The 23,884-nt window shown below is 38.3% G+C and overlaps 1 protein-coding gene and 1 pseudogene across 1 annotated transcript in view; both read left to right on the top strand.

Annotated features, from left to right (window-relative positions):
• Positions 1-23,884, top strand: part of CFAP58 (cilia and flagella associated protein 58) — a 124,288-nt gene that overhangs the window by 81,160 nt on the left and 19,244 nt on the right. The gene's annotated exons all lie outside the window — the stretch shown is intronic.
• Positions 11,502-12,438, top strand: LOC110209482 (ADP-ribose glycohydrolase MACROD1 pseudogene; annotated as a pseudogene).

Genomic DNA, 23,884 nt, shown 5'->3' with positions numbered 1-23,884 from the left:
TTGAACTCAGGTCCTTCTGACTCCGAGGCCAGATCTCTATTCACTGGGCCACCTTAGTGCCCTGAAATGAGTTCCTGTAACAGTTCTTTGTTTTGTGAGTATGGATGAAAAGACCTTGCCACTACGCTTCCTGAGCAATAAGAGCATATAAGGACTGGGCCTGTGATTTAATTGGTATGAAAAACTTTAATGTGAGGAACCTCCATCTACCAAGGTAGTTGGGCCCTCTCTGCAACTTATGTTTTGGCAGAGTTGCCTAGTGGTGTCAAACTCAAATTGAAATGGAGGTCATTAAACTGTACATAAGAATCCTTTTATTGTATTCTTATTTATTTTGCTAAATATTTCCCAATTATATTTTAATATGGTTTGAGCAGCCCTGAGTGGGCTCATGGGCATTTTTTTTACACCTCTGGCTTTGAGAGATTGAGTTACCCAGGGTAACAAAGTCAGTACGTTTGTCAGAGGCTAGATTTGGACCTGGATCGCCTGATGCCTGGCTCCCTATCTACTCCTCTAAGTTGCCTCTCAAGCAATATGAGAAGAGTTTTATTTTAATCTTTGCCTGATGTGATATTTTAATATGCCTGACATCTGGTTGGTACCCTAGGCTTTTATTACTGACATGTTTCTCTTTGCTTTAATCTTTTATTCCCTTTATTCAAGAAATTATAGTTTGCTGCACGATTTAGCTTCTTTTATAGAAGAAACAGCTGTGATGTCATAGCACAGCACATTTCTTTGGGGCTATATGTCTTCCTCCTGTGCATTTGGGAACATTTCCCATGATACATTTGTTCATTTCTATTTTGTAATCTGACTCCATCTTGAATACACGTGTGAACCAGAAATGTATTAGTTGATAAATGAATCTTTCAAAAAGTGTTGACATTTGCAATTTTCTTTGCTTTCTACTTACTGAAATCTAATAGGTGAGGGGTAAAATTCTAAATAGAAACTAGTGCTTTTTTTTCCCTAGAGGAACGGTTAATTTAAATTATTTTTAAAAAGTAAGATACATAACAATCAACACAACTACATAAATTTCTTGTAGGGCAGCATTTAAATAGAAAAATTGCTCTTTAGTAAAAACACATAGCAATAGTATATCTAGTACTAGAAATGGAAACAAGTAGATTAGTTAGAACAGAAACAAAGCATTTTGAATAAAGAAATTCTCAGCAGAACATTTAGGTTCTTATTAAATCAGTATACAATTATATTTCATTTTCAAGTGAAACAGATTTTCAGTGATAAATGTTTGTGGACAGGAGCAAGATGCAGAGTTATTTAACAAATTAGAAGAAAATGATTCAAAACAAGAACTCTGGGGAGTCCTGTCTAGCTTCAGCTCTTCTCATAGTTTTTCTCCAGAAATATCTCAGACATAAAGGTGCTGCTTACAAGGATGAGAAAATTTGCAGCTGGAGCAGAAATTAATTTGTATTTATACTCCAAACACCTACATGAATCCTTAATCGGATTTTTTATGATTTTAAGGGAATTTATAGAATCGTTTAGATTGGAAAAAAATCTCTAGTGGGTCATCAAGTTCACCCCTCCTTATAATGGTAGGATTGATTTTATTATGCCTAAAGCAGCTCTGATAAATGGGTGTCAAATCTGGCTCCTGTTTCATGACTTTAACAATGTAGAACCCTATCTTCTACAGACCTGATGTATAGGTGAGAGACTGATTGCTGCTGACTTTATACTCCAGAGACTTTTTCTGAGTTCCTGATGCATGGTCTGCCCTGAAACAGATGCCAGATATATAGCTTATTAAGGATTGTATTGAAGTCATCAGACTCAGTTTTGCTTTTGGCTTTTGATGACTTGGTCCAGCTTCATTCTAGAGGCAGGATGAAATAAGATGGATTCCTCTATTGTGCCTTCATCTGAAAGCCCTCTAGATGGTCCAGGACCATCTGGCCTGGTAACTAGTAACCTATGAATCCATTAGTGAGTTATGCATGCATTTCTCTCTGAGCCATCAGTTTCTAGTTATGAGATAATGAGCTAAACCTCTATTATTTCTCTATTCCCCTATAATATATTCTAGTAAATATTCATTTTTACAACACTTAATCAATGTTTTTTTTGAATTGAATCGAATCACTGGGGAGTCTTCAGAGATATTGCCTCCTTCATTAAAAGTTTGAGTATGATAAATTCAATTAAAAATATATTAAGCACCTACTTACTATGTATAGAACATTGTTCTAGTCACAAAGAAAGATACAAAGATGAATAAAATGTGGTCCCTAATGTCAAAGAACTTGCAATCTAGTAGGGGAGGAAGAAATAATGAGACTATTTTATAGGTATTCAAAGTGTAACTATTATTTATTTCTGCATGCTACTAATAGGAATTATATATAAGACAGTATTACATGCAATTATATACAATATGCTAATATATTGTATCACATACTAAGTCAGTATGTAAGTTGTGTGTGTTCTATAGAAAACAGATATAGGGGCAGAGCCAAGACTGCAGAGTGAAAGCAGTGACTTGCTTGAGCTGTCCCCCAAACTCCTCCAAATACCTGTAAAAAATGGCTGTAAACAAATTCTAAAGCAGCAGAACCCACAAAAAGACAGAGTGAAGCAAATTTCCAGCCCAAGATAACCTGGATGGTTGATCAGAAAGGTATATTACACAAGTCTGGGAGAGGAGCACAGTATGGCGTGGGGGTGCAGGCCACAGTGAACCTGGAGCAGGCCTCAGAAGACTGAATTGCGGGCAGCTATGGTGGTTTCCAGACTTCTCAAACCATGAACATCAAAAACAACTGAGAAGGTCAGTGGGAAAAGTCTGTTTTTGCGGTGCTGAGAGAGGAGCACAGCATCTCAGATCCAGTTCCCCAAGAGCGAGGCCCGGAGGCGGCGGCTGCCTCCTGAGCTTCTGGCCCACAGACTGAGTGGGGGAACCAAGTGGCTGATCAGAGGGGGATTGCAGGGATCTCTTTGCCAGTGCTGAGGCAGGAATCTCTTGCTTTGTGCTTAGATCTGGGTCACAGTTCTGGGTGGCGGTCCTGGGGTGAGAAGGAGGGCTGGCACAGTGGAGCTTGTAGTGATCGTGGAGAGAAAACTCTCCTCACAGTTCCAGGACAGTGGTCACTAATAGACAAGAGCACATGCCAGGAAAGGAGTAAATACCTCACTTTATCATACCACTTTGGAAGAACTGAAAATTTACAGGTCCCCTACAAGTATCTCTAAAAACAGCTGTACAAACCCCTGAAGCTTGGGACAGTACATTCTCCACATTGGAAGCAGACTCTTACCTTAACAATGAGTTTAAAACTCAAGTAATTGGCCAGGATCATGAGCAAGCAGCGCAAAAAGAGTCAGACTATATTATCTTACTTTGGTGACAAAGAAGATCAAAACATATAACCAGAAGAAGACAACAAAGTCAAAGCTCCTACATCCAAAGCCTCCAAGAAAAATATGACTCAGTCCCAGGCCTTGGAAGAGCTCAAAAGGGATTTTGAGAAGCAAGCAAGAGAAGTAGAGGAAAAACTGGGAAGAGAAATGAGAATGATGCAAGAAAATCATGAAAAACAAGTCAACAGCTTGCTAAAGTAGACCCCCAAAAATACTGAAGAAAATGACACCTTAAAAAATAGCCAAAAAGCCAGTGAGGAGAAGAATGACCTAAAAAGCAAAACTGGCCAAATGGAAAAGGAAGTCCAAAAGATTACTGAAGAAAATACTTCCTTAAAAATTGGAGTAGAGCAATTGGAAGCTAGTGACTTTATGAGAAATCAAGACACTGTAAAACAAATCCAAAAGAATGAAAAAATAGAAGTTAATGTGAACTATATCTCATTGGAAAAACAACTGACCTGGAAAATAGATCCAGGAGAGAGAATTTAAAAATTATTGGACTATCTGACAGCCATGATCAACAAAAGAGCCTAGACATCATCTTTCAAGAAATTATCAAAGAAAACTGCCCTGATATAGTAGAACCAGAGGGCAAAATAGAAATTGAAAGAATCCACAGATATCCTCCTGAAAGAGATCCCCAAAGGAAAACTCCTAGAAATATGATAGCCAAATTCCAGAGGTCCCAGGTCAAGGAGAAAATCTTACAAGCTGCCGGAAGGAAACAATTCAAGTACTGTGGAAATATAATAAGGATAACACAAGATTTAGCAGCTTCTACATTAAAGGACCGCAGGGCAGGAATTTAATATTCCAGAGGGCAAAGGACATAGGATTACAACCAAGAATCACCTACCTAGCAAACCTGAGTATAATCCTTCAGGGGAAAAAATGGTCATTCAGTGAAATAGAGGACTTTCAAGCATTCCTGATGAAAAGACCAAAGCTAAATAGAAAATTTGACTTTCAAATACAGGACTCCAGTGGAACATGAAGAGGTAAACAGGAAAGAGAAATCATAAGCGACTTATTAAGATTGAACTGTTTACATTCCTGCATGGAAATGTGATATTTATAACTCATGAGAACTTTGTCAGTATTAGGGTAGTTGAAGGAAAAAAATTATATGTATGTAGTATAGATAGATAGATAGAGGGCACAGGGTGAGTTGAAGATTAAGGGGTCATATCCGGAGAACAAAATTAAGGGATGAGAGAGGATGATACTGGGAGAAGAAAGGGAGAGGTAGAATGGGGTAAATTATCTCACAAAAAAACCCAGAAAAGTCTCTCACAGTGGAGGGGAAACAGGGGAAGGTGAGAGGGAATGAGGGAATCTTATTCTCATAGGATTTGGCTTAAGGAGAGAATAACATACACATTCAATTGGGTATGGAAATCTGTCTTACCCTACAGGAAAATAGGGGGAGAAGGGGACAAGAGAGCAGGGGGATGATAGAGAGGAGGGCAGATTGGGAAAGAGGGTAATCAGAAGCAAATACTTCTGAGGAGGGACAGGGTCAAAAGAAAGAATAGAATAAATGGGAGGGCAGGATAGGATTAAGGGAAATAGAGTTAGTCTTTCACAACATGTCTACTAGGGAAGTGTTTTGCATAACTGCACATGTACAACCTATATTGAGTTGCTTGCCTTTTCAATGAGGGTAGGTGGGGAGGGAGGAAGGGAGAAAATTTGGAACCAAAGTTTTAAAAACACACGTTTTAAAAAAATGTTTTCACATGTAACTGGGAAATAAGAAATACAGGAAATGGGGTCCAGAAGTCTATCCTGCTCTACAGGAAAGTAGAAGGGGAAGGGGATAAGAGAAGGGAGGGGGGAGAGATAGAAGAGAAGGCAGACTAGGGGAAGGGGTATTCAGAATGCATGCCATTTGGGGTGGGGGGAGGGTGAGAAATTTGGAACTCAAAAACTTGTGGAAGTGAATGTTGAAAACTAAAAATAAATAATTTAAATAAAAAAATACAAAAAAAGAAAAAAAAGAAATTATCAAGGAAAACTGCCCTGATATTTTAGAACCAGAGGGCAAAATAGAACTTGAAAGAATCCACAGATCTCCTCCTGAAAGAGATCCCCAAAGGAAAACTCCTAGGAATATTGTAGCCAAATTCCAGAGTTCCCAGGTCAAGGAGAAAATATTACAAGCTTACAGAAAGAAACAATTCAAGTATTGTGGAAACACAATCAGGATAACATAAGATTTAGCAGTTTCTACATTAAGGAACCACAGGGCGTGGAATATAATATTCTGGAGGGAAAAGGAGGTAGGATTACAACCAAGAATCACCTACCTAGCAAAATTGAGTATAATCCTTCAGGGGGAAAAATGGTCATTCAGTGAAATAGAGGACTTTCAAGCATTCTTGATGAAAAGACCAGAGCTGAATAGGAAATTTGACTTTCAAATACAAGCCTCAAGTGGAACATGAAGCGGTAAACAGGAAAGAGAAATCAGAAGAGACTTATTAAGGTTGAACTGTTTACATTCCTGAATGGAAAGATGATATTTATAACTCATGAGACCTTTGTCAGTATTAGGGTAGTGGGAGGGAAAAAATTATATGTATGTAGATAGGTAGATAGATAGATAGATAGATAGACAGATAGATAGATAGATAAATAGATAGAAATAGGGCACAAGGTGAGTTGAAGTTTAAGGGGTCATATCTGGAGAATAAAATTAAGGGATGAGAGAGGATTATACTAGGAGAAGAAGAAAGGGAGAGGTAGAATGGGGTAAATTATCTCACAAAAAAACAGAAAAGGCTCTTACAGTGGATGGGAAACGGGGGAAGGTGAGAGGGAATGAGTGAATCTTATTCTCATAGGATTTGGCTTAAGGAGGGAATAACATACACATTCAATTGGGTATGGAAATCTGTCTTACCCTACAGGAAAATAGGGGGAGAAGGGGACAAGAGAGCAGGGGGATGATAGAGAAGACGGCAGATTGGGAAAGTGGGTAATCAGAAGTAAATACTTCTGAGGAGGGACAGGGTCAAAAGAAAGAATAGAATAAATGGGGGGACAGGATGGGATTAAGGGAAATAGAGTTAGTTTTTCACAACATATCTACTATGAAAGTGTTTTGCATAAGTGCACATGTATAACCTATATTGAGTTGCTTGCCTTTTCAATAAGGGTGAGTGGGGAGGGAGGAAGGCAGAAAATTTGGAACCCAAAGTTTTAAAAACATATGTTTAAAAAAAATGTTTTCACATGCAACTGGGAAATAAGAAATACAGGAAATGGGGTCCAGAAGTCTATCCTGCTCTACAGGAAAATAGAAGGTGAAAGGGACAAGAGAAGGGGGGGGGAAGAGATAGAAGAGAGGGTAGACTAGGGGAAGGGGTATTCAGAATGCATGCCATCTTGGGGTGGGGGGAGGGAAGGGATGAGATGGGGAGAAAATTTGGAAGTCAAAATCTTGTGGAAGTAAATGTTGAAAACTAAAAATAAATGAATTTATATTAAAAAAAACCCAAAAAAATCTCAAAAAAAGGAAAAAAAGAAAACAGATATAAAGTTAGAACAAGGAACCATTATTGTGGTCTGATGTTTGTTGATGAAGGCTTCATAGGGAATTAGGATTGGAGCTAGGATCTGAAAGGGCATGCAGTTGTGTAAATGTGAGGGTTTTTTTCATGAAGGAAGGGAATTTAGCATGAATGAAGGGATTGTTATGGGACTAAGCATTGATGTGTATGTAGAATACATGCTTGACTAGGGGGCACATGGTAGGGGGGGGTAATGGAAAATAAGATTGCCTAGGTAGGGAGGAGTGAGATAATGGAGGGTGCTAAAAACCAAGCAGGAGTTTAGACTTGACACATTAGATAACAGGAAGCCATGAAGGTTCTTGAGAAGTGGAATAACGTGATGGTTATGATATTTAGGGAAGATTAATCTGACAGTATCATGGAAAATAGATTAGAAAGGGAAAGAGACTGGTACAAGACTAGTTAGGAGATATTTGTGGTAGTCTAGGGCAGAAGTGTCAAGCTCTTGGCCTGTGGGTGCATTTGACTAGCAAAACTGCCCAGTGAAGCCCAAGCCATGTTAAAATGTAATTGGGAGATGTTTAACAAAATAAATAAAAATACAAATCTACATAGATAACATTAATTTGTAGTTTTCTAAGTCAAAATCCATTTCTGTTTGAATTTACTACCACTGATATAAGGGGTTGGGGTGGTAGAAATGGGGATATAAGCAGAATTGACAAATTAAAGTGACTTTTTTTGGGGGGGTGAGGCAATTGGGGTTAAATGACAAGTGTCTGGTCTGAGACTTGATTTGAACTCAGGTCCTCCTGACTCCAGGGTCTATCCACTGCACCACCTAGCTGCCCCCAAAGTGACATTTTGAAGAAGGAACCAATAGAACTTAATATGAATGACAGGCTGTGAAGAATGCAAGAGAGAAAAGAAGCTAAGATGACTAAAAAATTGGCTTTAAGATTGCAAGCCCAGGAAACTATGAGAAGAGTAGTACTATGAAAAAGAAAGCAGGAAGTTGGAAAAGGATAGTTCATTAATGGGAGAAGATTCCAAGCTTGGTTTAGATGACTTAGGTGACAATAAAATATTAAAACAAATGTGTCTTATAGGTAGTTAGAAAGATAAGCCTAACTAATGTTGATACCTGCTTGTAATCCCTACTGATGGATTGCTTAAGCTTTGGAGTTCTGAGCTACAGTAGGGCTAATGCTAATAGGGCCACCAGGATGCCTAGTTGGGATGAGCCAGCCTGGGTTGGAAATAGGTCAAAGTTGTCATCCTGTTCAGCAGTGGGATTGGAACCATGAGAGACCATTGCATTTCCACCTTGGAGGGGATAGACTCAAAAAAGAAAAGAAAAAGAAAGATGAAATAAATAGATTAGAATTTAATAATAAAATGATTCGACCTAGCATTTGTATATATAGCACTTTAAAGTGCAAAATATTTTACACACATCTCATTTTACCTTCACAACTATCTGAGTTAGGTACTACAGGCATTATTATTACTGTTTTATGATTGAGGAAACTGAGGCTTAGAAGTTAAGTGACTTGTCCATGTTCATGTAGGATTTCCAGACTCTTAAGTTCATCTTGTTATCCATTATACCATGTTGCCTCTCCTTGGGTGAGCTGCAGTGAATACTTGGGAAGCAAGGTTGTGATGTGAATTTGTGAGTCTTTCATTCAAAAAACTTGAATGCTTACTATTTTTAGACGCTATGCTAGGCACTAGATACAAAGGTTAAAAAAAAAGTCAAGGTGCAGCTAGGTGGTGCAGTAGATAGAACACCTGCACTGAAGTTAGGAGGACCTGAGTTCAAATCCAGATCTCAGACCAGATATTTGACACTTACTTAGCTGTGATGCTGGGCAAGTCACTTAACCCCAACTGCCTCGTTCTCCCCCCCCCCAAAAACAACCCGATCAATACCCATGAGATGGTGAAGAGAAGAAGGGGCATTGAAGAGAATAATATACATAATTTCATTATTTCCTCTACTAGGAGTGATTTCCTAGTCATTTGAGCTCATAACACTTTATATATTTACATGGCTTAATTTGTAGTTGTACATATTTATCTAAATACAGGTCTTGTTTCTCCCCATTAGGTCATAAGGTCTTTGAAGATGGGGATCATATCGTATTTATCTTTGAATCTTTCCCAGCATATAGTAGGTCCTTAATAAATACTGATAAATGAATTAAAGGTACAGACTCCACATAAATAACTTTAATACAAAATAGAAATGATGACCACTGAAGTGTACAAAGAAGAAACATTTTAGGAGTTTCAAGGAAGGAAAGATTTTCTTCTTGAGGTAGAAGGAAGGTTTCATGAAAGGGGGCAACATTTGAGTTGGGTCTAGAAGGGGAGATAGGATTTGGGTAAGCAAGGATTGGCAGTGAGAGTAGCTGTTTCATACTTAGAGGTTGAATGAACAAATAGACAGGGTCAGGAAAGCCCAAGATATTCTTTCTGATAGTCAGGTGTTCTATTTGGTTGCTATCCACAGTCATCATAGCCATGGGAATGGATGATTTCTCTGTTGGAGTGAGAAAGGGCCATGCCTCTCATTTAGGAGCTAGAGAAAGAAAACAAGCAAATGGAGGGTTACTTTTTTAAGAGAAGGAGAATTGGGATGGGTGCAGTATCATGGAAATAAAAGACTTAAGAGTTTCAAGATGGCAATTTTCAGCAGTTAGAGGCCACAGAGATATCAAGGAAAGTAAGAGCTAAGAAAGGACTTTTAGATTTGGCTAGAAAGAGGTCACTGGTGACCTCTGAGAATGTAATTCTTGTAGAATGGAAAGGGGTAGAGTTTAGATGAGTGGGGGGAGGCAAGAAAGGGAATGTGTGTAGAGGAAGTGGAGGTGGTTACAGAAATACCACTTGTTACAGAAATGGCAATGAGGGAAGAGAAGTAGTATGATAGGTAAAGGGGGCACCAGGATTAAAGGAAAGGGTTTTTTTTTAAATAGGAGTCACCTGAGTATGCTTAAAAGCCAAGGGAAAGGGGTCAGTGAAGAGGGATGATAGTAAATAGCTCACATGTGTTATAACCCTTTAAGATGTACAAAGTGCTTTCCTTATAACAACCCTGTGAGGAAGGTATTGAAATATTATTAGTTTCATTTTACATTGGGGAAACTGAGGCAGAGAGAAGTTAAGTGACTTGCCCGCAGTTATTCTGCTAAATGTGAACTTGGAATAAATACAGGTTTTCTGACTCCTGAATCCAACACTTTCCATTATATGATATTGCCTTCATTTCAATTCAGTTTAATTAAACTCAGTTCTACAAGCATTTATTAAACATTGACTTACGTGCAGTGCACTGTGCTAGGTGTCAGGATTATAGAGACTACACGAAAAATAGCTGATGACCTCAAGGAGCTTCCATTTTACCAGGGGAGGATATAATATTTACACAGATAAGTCAGTAACAAAGTTATTCGAGGAGGGAAAGAGACTAACAATTACCAGGATTAGGAAAGACCTCTTCCCATAGGAGATGATTCCTAAGATGACATAACCATTCTAGGCCTCAGATTCCTTATGTGTTAAATGAGGGGGTTTTACTAAATAGCCTCTGAAGATCTTTCCAGCTCTAGAGCTATGATACATACATGAGCCTTGAATGAAGCTAAAGATCACAAAAGATGGAAGTGAAGAGGGAATGTACTCCAGGCACGAAGAATGGCCTGTGTTGAGGCTGGAAGCTGAAGGTGGAATGCCAAGTTCAAGACCAGTCTGGTTGCTGGTTTGCCAAGAAACTAGAGTTCGTGAAAGGGAGCAAGGAAACACAGGCTGGAGCCAGATTGTACAGGACTTTATAACTGCTAAACCAAAGACTGTTACTAGAGATACTAGAGAGTCACATAAGCCTCTTGAGCAGGGCAATGGCAGGATCCAGCCTTTGCTTTAGGAAGATCATTTTGGCAGCAGTGTGGAAGGAAGAGATTGGAAACAGGAAAACCAATTAGGGGACAAGAAATGGTGAGATCAAATTCAATTCAATCAACATTTATTAAGTGCCTGCTACATGCCAGGCCCTGGGCTAAGTGCTGCGGATACAAAAAGAGACAAAAGACAGCCCCTGCCTTTAAGGAGCTCCTGACCTAAAGTGGTGGCCACTTGAATGGGGAGAGGGAAGGAGGCAAGGGAAGCTGTGAAGGCAGAACTGACAAGATTTGGCAAATGATTGGCAAGAGGGTGAAGGAGAGGAAAGAGAAGATGGTGTCTCTGATGATGGCGCCAGCATCCCTGAGTGACTGGAAGAATAATGGTTCTCTGAACAGAAGTAGGGAAGTTTGGAGGAGGGATGAGTTTGGAGGGAGGGTATATTCGTTTGGGATAATGGAGAAAGATGAAGACAGGGCAACAACACCTCTTTAATTCATTTCTGCCCTCCAGGGCCCACATCCTCTTCATGAAATTTTCTGGACTAGGAGGATACATGGTTTCTATAGTCCTGTTTATGTCACTAACAAGCAGTGTGACCTTGGGCGAGTCACATCAACCCTGGGCTAATCCCTTTTAAAAGTAAGACGCTGGAGCAGGCTCAGTTGCAGTTCCCAAGCACAGACCACCTTGGCATCACACTGCCACTGCCGGGCACAGGGACCCCGCAGCCCGGTGTGGGGTCCAGCCTACGGCCTGGGTCAGCGGCTGCCCCTCTAGCCATGGCGGCGAAAGTGGACCTCAAGACCTGCATCGACTGGAAAGAGGCGAAAGCTTTTCTGAAAAGTCTGAGCAACAAGGAGAGGGAGGAGCATTATTTCTGCTGAGACTTTGTCAGCCTGAAGAAAATACCTTCCTGGAAGGATGCGGAGCCAAAAGGGGCCCCAGGAAAGGCGGGGAAATCCCAGTACCGGGCGGACGAGGCCCTGAATGAGAAGATCTCGGTCTTCGAGGGGACATCACCAAGCTCCAGGTGGACGCCATTGTGAACGCGGCCAACAATTCCCTGATGGGGGGAGGCGGCGTGGACGGCTGTATCCACCGCGCTGCCGGCCACCTGCTCAAGGAGGAGTGCTGAACGCTCCACCGCTGCGAGACGGGCAAAGCCAAGATCAGCGGGGTCTACCGCCTGCCAGCCAGGTACGTCATCCACCGTGGGGCCCATGGCGCAGGGAAACCCTAGCCCCAGCCACGTCCAGGAACTTCGCAGCTGCTACCTGAACAGCCTGCAGTTGGTGCTTGACAACAACCTTAGATCGGTGGCCTTCCCTTGCATCTCCACCGGGGTTTTTGGTTACCCCAGCCAGGCTGCGGCTGAGGTCGCCCTGGGCGCCCTTCGAGGATGGCTGGAGGATCACAAGGACAAAGTGGATCGGTTGGTGATCTGTGTGTTCTTAGAAAAGGATGAGAAGATATACCGCAAGCTGCTGCCTCATTTCTTCCCGGCGGCTTGATGCTGTTCCTCCCGATGATCCTCCAGGGGTTTTGAACACAGCTCTGAGGAGGCAATACTGTTCATCCTATTTAAGTTGCCTCTACCCTCACCTTCTGAGACCACCAGTTGATTTTTTTTCCCATCTGACCCTCCTACAGGAACGAGGCTCTCACAATACTATTCAATAAAGGGTTCTGCTCATTAAAAAAAAATAAGTGAATAAAGTGAGGGCAATTATACTCCTTAGAACTAGAATTATGCATTAGATGACCTTTTAGGTCATCTAGTCCAACACCTTCATTTTACTGATGAGAAAATGGAAGTCTAGAAAGAGTAAGTGACCTCCCTGAAGTCACACAGGCAGTAAGTTGCTGAGTTAGGATTTGAGCAGAGTTCTAGAAGATTTTCCAAACAAACACAAGTTCTCTGATTACAAATCCAGTTCTCTTTCACTTACCATGTGAAACACAGGGAATAAATAATTATGTAGGTGTCTTGTGGAGAGAAAAAAAAAGGTTTAGAATAGCAACTGTTAGGAATGCAATAGAAAGTAGGAAAGAAGAAAAGGATTGCTCTGAAGCAATAAGGGCACAGATGAGGTTAGATAACATGACTCCTTGGCATGGTTGTATGACTTCCTCTAGTGGCCTTCAATAGCAATTGAGTGGGAGTGAAAAAGTCACTTACAGTTACCTAGAGTTGGGTTTAGCAAGGCATGTATGACAGGAGGATGAGGGGGCAAGGACTTGAAGTATAGAGGATAAGTTGAATAAACCATAGTGTCAAGCCTACAAAGGGAAGAAAGACTAGACTAAGACAAAGGCAGGGATAAAATTGTAGTGATGATGAACACGTTTAGGAAGAGAGAGAAATAGAAGGATAGCTTATAGTCAGAGGCATTTCAGACTTCCAGGTCATGGAAGAAGAACACTTATGAGTGATGATGAAATTATGCCTGATGATTAATTATACCTCTGTGTGCCTATGTGTATGTGTGTGTATACACACACATATACATGTGTACATGTTATATATATATGTATATACACACACAAAAACTTATACACATATACATACAATGGACAGCAGATTGGTATACTGAATAGAGAGCTGGCCTTGGAAGTCATGAAGTCCTGAGTTCAAATCCTGCCTCTGATATACATACTGGTTATGTGACCCTGGGTAAGTCACTTAAACTCTCTGTGTTCTAGGCAACTCTCCAAGACACTAAGTTGCAGAAAATGTTCCAGTCTCCATTGGTAAAAGGAATTTTTTTTCCCCCCAGGAGTTACCTATACCAAAATCACAGGTTCAGTCACAATCCTTCTCCCTCTCCCAAACTATATACATACACATAGATGTGCATATGCTAAGGAACTATTGATTTTCATTCACAGAGGGAATTCCCATTGAAGGAACTCCCTCAATTAGCAAGCAGAGGTAAAAGCCAAGTTGAAACTAGTTAGTATGAATTCATGATGGTTAGAATCTGGGCTCTATGTTGTTCCCCCACAGTTGATGACTCTTCTAGAAGCAGGCGACAGCAGACAGTGACTATGTCAAGGGTGGGGATATATATGGTGAACTTATTGAAAAGTCAGAAATGAGGGGGTTTAAAGTGCTAGAACAGAGCAGGACTGAAATATTAACCCTGGGGACAAGGGAAAGAAAAGAGCTCTTTTTTGTCAGTGATCTTAAGGTATATACTTAGCAGTGGAATCTTTGGGTCAAAAAGTATGTGTTCTTTAGCCCCTTAATTGCAAATTGTTTTCCAGGATGGTTGTATTAACTCATAGCTCCACCAACAATGCAGTAGTGTTCCTTGTCTTTTCTAAAGCCCTCCTACACTGATTACTCCCATCTCTTATCATCTTTGCCAATTTTTTTTCAGTGTGAGGTGAAACAGGGTTATTTGGATGTGTATTCTCTTATTATTAGTGACTTGGAGCATTTTTTAGGCGGGTATGGTTATAATAGATTGCAACTTTTCTTTTGAGAACTATTTATTTATGTTCTTTGACCACATATCTCTTATATTTCTCTTAGTTTTCTCTATTCCTTTTTTATTGGTAAAGCTTCTAATGCTTCCCCATTGTTTATGATGGTTACATTTGGTTTTAGATAACTATTTTTAATCATATTACAAATATTCCTCTACTCCTATACTTTGTAGGGTTTTTTTAATTTTTATTTTTAATTTTTTTTGCTTCCATATGCTTTTGAGTTGAAAATTTTTCTCCCTTTTCCTCCTCCCCACTCTCCCCAAGACGGCGCACAATCTGACATAGGCTTTACATTTACATACCCATTAAACATATTTTCACATTAGTGAAGTTATAAGTAAAAATTAAAACCACTAGGAGGAACCATCAGAAAGATGAAACAAAACTCAACAGAAGGTAAAAATAAGCAATAGCTATTCGACTTCCATAGTTCTTTCTTTGGATGTGGACAGCATTTTCCATCCTGAGGCCTCTGGAGATGTCTTAGATCCTCGTAATGCTGAGAAGGGTTCAGTTTAACATTCTTAGTCACTGCAAAACGTGGCTGTTATTGTGTACAAAGTCCTTTTGGTTCTGCTAACTTCACTCTGCATCAGACCATGTAGGTTTTTTTTTTTAAAGCATAAATGAGTATTGTACTTTGTCAAAGACTTTTTCTATATCTAGAGATAATAATATGGTTTTGTATATTTTTGCTTTATTTTAAAATTCTGCTGTTTTCTAAATGTTCAACAACCATTTTAATATCCCTGGTACAAATACATCTTGGTCATAATGAATGATTTTTGGGACAGCTTACTATGGTTTTTTTTTTGGTCAGGATTTCATTTAAAATTTTAAAATGTATATTCATTAGTGATATTAACTTATAGTTCTTTGTTCTTTACTTTAATCTCTCCTTGATTTACATATTAGGACTCTATCTCTCTGATGTAAGGAGTTTGGGAGAAGCCTTTCTTTCTAAATTTTTGAAAATAATTTGTACAGTATTGGTATCAATTGTTCCTTGGAAGTTTGGTTGAATTTTTTCATAAATCTGTGTGGGTCAGAATATTTTTTCTTTTAGTAGTTCCTTCATATACATACATATATATATGTACACACACACACACACACACATATGTATATATATATATATATATATATATATATCTGAGATTGGATTATAATCTCTCTTTGCCATTCTTTTACTTTGAATATTTTATAATTTTGAAGATGACATCCTCTCTTCTATATTCTTAGCTTTCTAGGCATATAACTGTACATTGTATAGAGTCTTATAATTAATTTTTTTTCTTGTGTTTTTGTTGTGATTTTGACCTTCTTGACCTTGTTATTTTGTTGATTTCATTTTTTCTGCCCTTTTCTTTTTAATTAGGTTGGGTAAAGGGTTATCAATTTTGTTACTCTTTCCAAAGACCTAGCTTTTAATTTTGTTCATTATTTCTATGGTTCTTTATCTATTTCTCTATTTATTTCAGAAATTTCTTCTTTTGTGTTTATTCTGGGTTTATTAGATTTCTATTTTTTAAAATGCATACCCATTGTGTTAACTCTCTTTTTAAGAAAAACTTATTAATGTTACAGTTTTTATGGACAAAATGTTTCCTCTGAAGACTGCTTTAACTTCATCTCAGAAATTTTGGTACGTTGTTTCATTATCAGTTTTGACATAATTAATTGTTTCTATGATTTGTTGTGTGACTCAATCATTATTTAGGATATAATTTAGGATATTATTGTTCAATCTTCATTAAGATTTGGGTCTTTTGTTCATGCTCCTTGAATTAATTGCCATTTTTATTTCATTATGGTCTGTAAAGGATATGTTTAATATTTTTGCATCCCCATTTATTTTCATTTTTCTTTGCTTTAATACATAGTTTTGTAAAATTGCCATATGATGTCAAGAATATGCATATTCTTTAGTTGTCCCATTCCAACGGTGTCATAAATCTTTTAACTCTAAATTCTTCAATAATATTTTTAATTCCATATTTTCACTTTTGTTTATCTTTCTGTTAGATTTCTCCAACTCTGAGAAAGGAACATTAAGGTCTCCTATTATTATTGTATTAATATCTGTCTTTTTACAATTCAGTTAATTTTTCCTTTTCAGTTTGAGCAAATAAATTTAATATTGATATTGGTTTATCATTTATGGTTCCTTTTAGGATAATATAATTTCCTTGTTTATCTCTTTATGTTATGAAATTTTAGTTTTGCTTGGTCTGATGGCATGATTGCAACTCCTGCTTCTTGGATTCATCTAATTCATGGTAAATTTTCTCCCAGCCCTCATACTGATTCTATGTAGATCTTTGATTTTTAAATATGTCTATTTGTAAGTAACATTATAGGGTTTTAGTTTCTTATTCAGTCTGCACTCTTCTGTTTTACTGGATTGTTTTGTCCATTCACATTTACAGTTATGAGGGTTAGGTGTGTATTTCTCTCCTTTATTTAGTGTTTATTATTTTTATAAATTATGATTTTTTGGGGTTCCTCTTCTCCTTTTAAGTCAGTGCTTTGTCCCTATTATTAATTTTGCTTAATTTACTTTAACAGAATAATATTTCTATGGACTTTCCCCCTCCAAATTACATCTTCTCTCCTTTTCTAGCCCCTTTCCTAGTTGAGTTGGAAGGTTTTCTTTAATTTATTTTGCTTATTTAGGTATCCATTCCTTTCCATTTTTTCCCATTTGTTTTTCTATCTGTATAAGTGGTTAGTTCAAAATCCTCTTCTCTTCTTTAACTACTTATATATTAAAATAAACCTCTTAATGTTTCCTCTGTTGCATTTTTTAACCCCATAGTTCAGTTTTTCTTTTTCTCTCTTAAAAAAACCCTTTATTTCATTACTTTTGTGGGTTATTCTTTCTTTGGTAATTGTATTTATTTACAATCCTTGTAGTTCAGTTGCAAGGTGCTTGCAAGTTGAATATTTCAACCACATCTTTTTGTTACTGTTGCAAGAATACCTCAAATGCCACGCCCTCTCTTTCTTTGTTGATTAGGCTCAGATTTTCAGGGTATATCATTTTGAGTTGCATCTTGAGTCCCTTGCTTTTTGGAATATGTTATTCCATTCCATTCTGCATTTTCTAGTGGGCACAGACTAGTTTTGTGCTATTCGAATTTCTTTGAATGTCTTTCTCCTGCTGGCTTGCAGGATTCATTGTTTGTCTTTGGAAATGTTACATTTAATCTCTCTCTGTCTTGGATATTAAAGTGTAAGTCTCTCTTGCTGCAGGTGAAAGAATCTTTGGATTCTTTGTATCATTTCCTACATTGTGATATCCAAATTTTTTAGTTTGTCATTTTCTCCTCAGAGACCAGTGATCCTTAAATTGTCTCTGTGCATCCTGTCTTTAAGGTTAATGTCTTTTGCTTATATAGAGATCATGGGTTCTTTTAACATTATTGCCATTTGCTTTTCGTCTTCTAGTTTGTTCTGTTAATTTGAATTACACATCTGTTGTTCTCTCTTTCTCTTCTTTGGTGAGTCTCCGCTAAAGATTCAGGTTTTTCCTGCTTTTCTAATTCTTTCTGCTATGCTGATATTTGTTCTCTTCTAACTTGTTCCTCTCTATTTCTTATTTTTCTTTTGAACTATTCTGGAACATTTTGTTGTTCCATATTCTCTTGGGATCCCACTGGGTTCTATGTTTATCAGGTGTTTGTTCAATTTTCTTTGTTCTCTTTTACACACATGCTTGTTTATGAATTAAATGGGAACGCTCCTGGGGGAATGGAAGAGGACTGGCCTAATAATTATAGGTGCTTTATTCTTCCACTATAGCCAGCTCACGCCAGTCAATAATATTGGGGATGAAGAAAAAATACTCATAAAACCTAGGTTACTTGGAGTTATTGTGATTAGAATATATAATTGCATTTGTACATTTCTAACATCAAGAATTTCATCCTGCTTCTCGTAGAACTGTGATAAAACCTTATTAATTCACTGAAGCTTGAATTAATGAGTTTTATGAAACTGCACTTTTACTGGGTATGTTGGATGTCTTTAGAAGCATGTTGCATGAGGCTGTTATGACATGTAATCCACAGTGATATGGAGCTTAATACATACATGTTGACTGACTAATTGCTACTGGCTTTAGCATTTAGGTATAATGAGGTAATAATCCTGAAATCCTCTGTCCTGGTCAGACTAGTCTCTCTTCAGCTCAGGGTATCCCATTTTAAGGAGGACATTGATAAATTGGAAAATCTCTAGAGTAGGCAGCTGAAATGGTGAAGACCTCTAGTTTATACCATGTGAAGATCAATTGATTGAATTGGGGATGTTGAGCCCAGAGAAGAGAAGACTTTTGGGGTGTGTGGGTGGATGTGATAGCAGTTTTCCAAATATTTTAAAGGCTATCATATGGAGGAGGTCTTCAGCCTGTTTTGTTTAGTCCTGGAAAGTAGAATCAGGAATAAAGGATAGAAATTTCAAAGAGGGTTTAGATTGGATGGTAGGAAAATCTTTCTAACAATTAGAGCTTCCAGAAAAAGAGTGAGCTGGTTCCAGGGGATTTGCCCTCATTGGAGGTCTTATTTAAGCAAAGGCTGATTTTAGCTGGGTTTTCACATATTGGTTAGATGAGCTAGCCTGTGAGGTTCTTTCTAATTCTGAGCTTCAGCAACTCAATGACCCTTTAGGTCAGGGGGTTCTTGACCTTTTCTGTAATGTAGACCCCTTTGAAGTTTGGTGAAACCTATGGACCTTTTCTCAGAATAATGTTTTCAAATGCATAAAATAAAGTATGTAGAAAACCAATTATATTTTAATACAGTTGTCAAAATATTTTTTTCAAAATATTCACGGAGGAAGCCAAGATGGTGGAGTAAAAGCAGTGACTTGCTTGAGCTCTCCCCCAAATCCCTCCAAATACCTGTAAAAATGGCTCTAGACAAATTCTAGAGTAGCAGAACCCACAAAAAGACAGAGTGAAACAAATTTCCAACCCAACACAACCTGGAAGGTTGGCAGGAAAGGTCTCTTGCGCCAGCTGGGAGAGGAGAACAGCAGTTCAGCTTGGGCCAAGCCAGGAAAGACCAGGCCTCAGCGATCCTGGAGCAGGCCTCAGGGGACTGAATCACAGGCAGCTGTGGCAGTTTCGAGACTTCTCAATCCACTAATGCCAAAGACAACTTAAAAGGTCAGTAGGAAAGGTCTATCAATTGTGGTGAGAGAGGAGCTCAGTACAGCCCAGGGGTGGCAGCTACTTCTGGAGCTCTTGGCCCACACACAGAGGGGGGATCAAGTGACTCATCAGAGGGGGATTGCAGGGAACTATTTGCTGGTGCTGAGGCAGGATTCTCTTGCTTTGCCTGTGCTTGGATCTGAGTTGCAGTTCTGGGTGGTGGTCCTGGGATGAGGAGAAGCACTGGCATGGTAGAGCTTGTGATGGTGGTAGAGAGCAAATCCCCCTCACAATTCCAAGGCAGAAAAGAGTGCTTGTGGTCAATCATAGAGCAGAGCCTGGGCTAGGAAAAGAGTAAACACCTCACATTTGATTATGCCACCTTGGAAGAACTGAAAATTTACAGGTCCCTAGAAGTATCTCTGAAAATAGCTGCACAAAACCCATGAAGCTTGGAACAGTGCATTCTCCACGCTGGAAACAGAGCCCTTCCTTAGTAAAGAGTTTAAAAATCAAATAATTAGCTGGGCTCATGAGCAAACAGCGCAAAAAAAGTCAGACCATAGAATCTTACCTTGGTGACAAAGAAGATCAAAACATACAACCAGAAGAAGACAACAAAGTCAAAGCTCCTACATCCAAAGCCTCCAAGAAAAATATGAATCAGTCCCAGGCCATGGAAGAGCTCAAAGAGGATTTTGAGAAGCAAGTAAGAGAAGTAGAGGAAAAATTGGGAAGAGAAATGAGAGTGATGCAAGAAAATTATGAAAAACAAGTCAACAGCTTGCTAAAGGAGACCCAAAAAAGTACTAAAGAAAATAACACCTTAAAAAATAGCCTAACCCAAATGGCAAAAGAGGTCCAAAAAGCCAATGAGGAGAAGAGTGCCTTAAAAAGCAGGATTGACCAAATGGAAAAGGAAGTCCAAAAGCTTACTGAAGAAAATACTTCCTTAAAAATTAGAATGGAGCAAATGGAAGCTAGTGACTTTATGAGAAATCAGGAAATTGTAAAACAAAACAAAATATTCACAGAGTCCAGGTTAAGAACCCTTTCTTTCTAATTCTACACTCTGTGACTCTGTGTTTGGCACATAGTAGTACTTAATAAATGTGTGTTGATTGATTTTTAAGTTTGAATCTTAGAAATATGAATATTTTTATATTCATATTTCTTTAAAAAAACTATTTTAAAATGGGTCCTACGTGAGGATTGTGTTAGGGGAAATCTGGATATGAGATTTTAATGTGAGACAATGATGAAAAGAAAAATGGAGGAGGGAAGCTACTTAGGGAAACACAAACTTAGTTTCTGAATCCTCTTCCAGATGCTAGGATCCCACTTGGTAAACGGAACTGGAAATTAAAACATTAGTGGAGCAGAACCAAGTTAGCTAGGAAAGATCATCCCAGGGAAGTAGCTTAGAGGACTTTGTTCACAGGAAATAGAAAAAGTAGCTCGGGGGATTTGTGTGGGTACTATTGCTTGGAATGTTAGGTTAGGTTAGGTAGAGGAATAATACAACCTACATTTGAAAGTAAACCCCAGAGAAATTCCATGACCAGGAGAGCTGAGCTTGGAGTAGGAAAAGAAACAAGGACAGAGCTAGGACGAGGTCCTCTGCCAATTACTAAGATAAAACAAATTTAAACAGCCATGTTAATGAAATTCAGTCTAGGTGGGGGGAATGGCAATAATCTACATAGAATTTTTTGTCAGCAAATATACTTGCATTTTAGAAATATCCACTCCTGCAAAAATGTACCAAAAAAGAAGTTTATGTTGTCCTGGAGGTGTCTTTCCACATTGTTATAAACATAGTGAAGGTTAGTGTATGTTAATTTCTGATATGCCTCATAAAATACTTAATCATTTATATCACAAGCTAAGAACCACCATGCAAAAAACTAGTACATGCCCCGCTTAGAAGAAATGTAAGCGCCTATTCTCTCTCATCCAGAATTCAGGCATCTCAAATGCTCTCTCTAGGGGGCTTTGCTGCTTCATGACATCATAAACAAGGGGGTTCCAGAGTTCAGCTTAGCTGACATTTTGGTTATAATGCCAATAAACAAGAAAGCCCTAAGGTATTAGCCATGATTTTTTTTTTATTTTCTAATACAAGCTAGAACTGCAGTAGGTTTACAGAGCTTCAAATTTATTTTCCTACTAATTAAAATAAGCATTTTCAGCCAGATTAGGTAGTATTTCTGGGCTTGTCTTTGTATAGTGAGGGAAGCAATTTTGCTCAAAATCTTAAATTGGCTTTGTTCTTTTGTTAAAGAGAGTGGGAGGGGTTGATTGGAACCAAGCAGAAAGAGTAAAAAAAATATTGCATTAAGGCTTTTCTAGCAAAGAGCTATGTATTTATGTATGCAGAAGCATCTGATTAGTTAGTTGACACATTCATTTTAGCTAGAGGATGAGTTTTGGAAAGATGCTGTTACATCTTAACACTCACCTAAATATATCAATATATACATGTAAATACATGTGGAATTTCCAGGCACAATTAATTTGCATTCATTTACAAAGCAAATAAAGCAAAAAAAAAAAGGCAACAACAACCAAAACCATAAAAGCTTCAACAAGCATTTATAACTAAGAGATGAAGCCAGTACAATAAACAATTTCCTGACCTGTTTTTCAAGAGTATATAAATAAGCTAGGTTGTCACTGGCTGGTAGGTACAGCAGGGAATTTAAAGGAGAACCCAGTTTGGCTGAGGGAGAGAAGTCATTTTTGAACTGTTGATCAAACTAGCCGTCTTTCTTGTTACAGGATGATTTTTCACTTTTCCTGGTGTTTAACCAAGGGCAGAAGTTTATGAATAAAAAATCCTGACACATTTTGCTTTCTTTCCTCCTCCCTTTCTGCTTCTCAGAGGTCAGATGTAGGCTGTTTCAAAGGATGGACAAAAGAGGGCCTGGTTTTTTGTCTGTTTTGCTTCAGTAGAGCATATTTTCAAGTATGTTTTTTCATAGCTCATAGGACTTAGAACTGAGTTCATGTTCTAAAGCAAGAGTCAGCAAACTCTAAGGCCGAAGGGCCAAATCCATCTTGGAAACTTTTTTTTGTACAGTCCATGAACTAAGAAATTTTTTTGGTCCACATTTTAAAATATAATAAAACTATTTAAAATGTAAAAAAAGCATTCCTAAGCTTACTGTAGAAAAAGACCTGTCAGGCCCTATCAATCCCTATTCTAAGGAATTGCATGAACCCTACTAGTCCTATGAAAATTATATTAAAAGTTTGTGCTGTGTTTCTGCACCTTTGGAATCTCTCTGTTACATTCATACGAAGTCTAAAGAAATAGTCAATATTTACAAATTGTGGCTATATTTAGGTCTCATAGCTCCCCTTTTGCTTTTCTTTTGGTTTTTAGACTTCATGCACTTTTGTGCAATGTTGGATCATGTGAGAAAATTCATTTTTTTTCAAGCTAGATTATGTAGAGGAGAGAGTGAGAGGACTAGAAGCCATGCAACAGGAGGATTGAGTGAAGGAACATTTAAGATGTTTATTGGAGTGAAGAGAAGACATGGGGGCTTGTGAAAGTTGTTTGTGAACATTTGAAAGGGCTGTCAAGATCTACTTCGTCCCAAAGGGCACAAGTAAGAGCAACAATAGTGGCAACTGTAGGGAGGCAGATTCTGCCTTGGATGTCAGGTGTAAAGAAGAACTTCTTAACAATCAGAGCTGTCCCCAAGTGGAATAGGCCACATTGAAAGAGAAGTCATAGGTTCTACTCATTGGAATGATTGCAGTGGACACTTGTTGGACATGTTTTAGAAGATACTATTTTTCAGATATGGTTTGAATGAGATGTCCTTTGACATTGTCAGTTCCCTTTTAAGGGAGGTCCCTTTCAGCTCTGAGATTCTACGATTTAGTTTTGAGATATAAACTCAGTAAGCTCTGGATTTTGCTGTTCATTTCACATTTTTGATTACTAACTACTTGTTTAAATAGTTCATGATTGAGTTCCACTTTTGTGCAATATCTTTTTCTCATTATTCTTTTTCCTTTTTACTAATTCTGATCTTAACTCTAATAACTCTATGGTCTCATTGTAGCTCAGGCAGCTGATTCAGAGATAATTCTTCTATCAATATAACAAATCTTTTCGTGTCTGTTAAAGAGGCAGCTGAGAATAATGGATAGAGACTTGGCCTCAGAATCAGGTTTACCTGTACTCAAGTCCATACTTGCTCTGTGAGGCTGGCCAAGTTATTTAACCTCTTAGGACTCTAGGCAGCCCTCTAAGATTATAAATTGCAGAGAAGGCACCATCTTGCATTGATAGAAATTTCCTTATTGGGAATTCCCTATAACAATGAAATCACAGGTTCAATCTCTTATCATTTATCTCTTACCTGGTGCCCACCATAACCAGTGCCTACCAATT

This window comes from Phascolarctos cinereus, unplaced genomic scaffold (assembly GCF_003287225.1).
Source record: "Phascolarctos cinereus isolate Bilbo 61053 unplaced genomic scaffold, phaCin_HiC Scaffold_3;HRSCAF=262, whole genome shotgun sequence".
In the NCBI taxonomy this organism is placed as follows: Eukaryota; Metazoa; Chordata; class Mammalia; order Diprotodontia; family Phascolarctidae; genus Phascolarctos; species Phascolarctos cinereus.
Note: the sequence above shows the minus strand (reverse complement) of the source record. Positions and strands in the feature narration are given on the sequence as shown.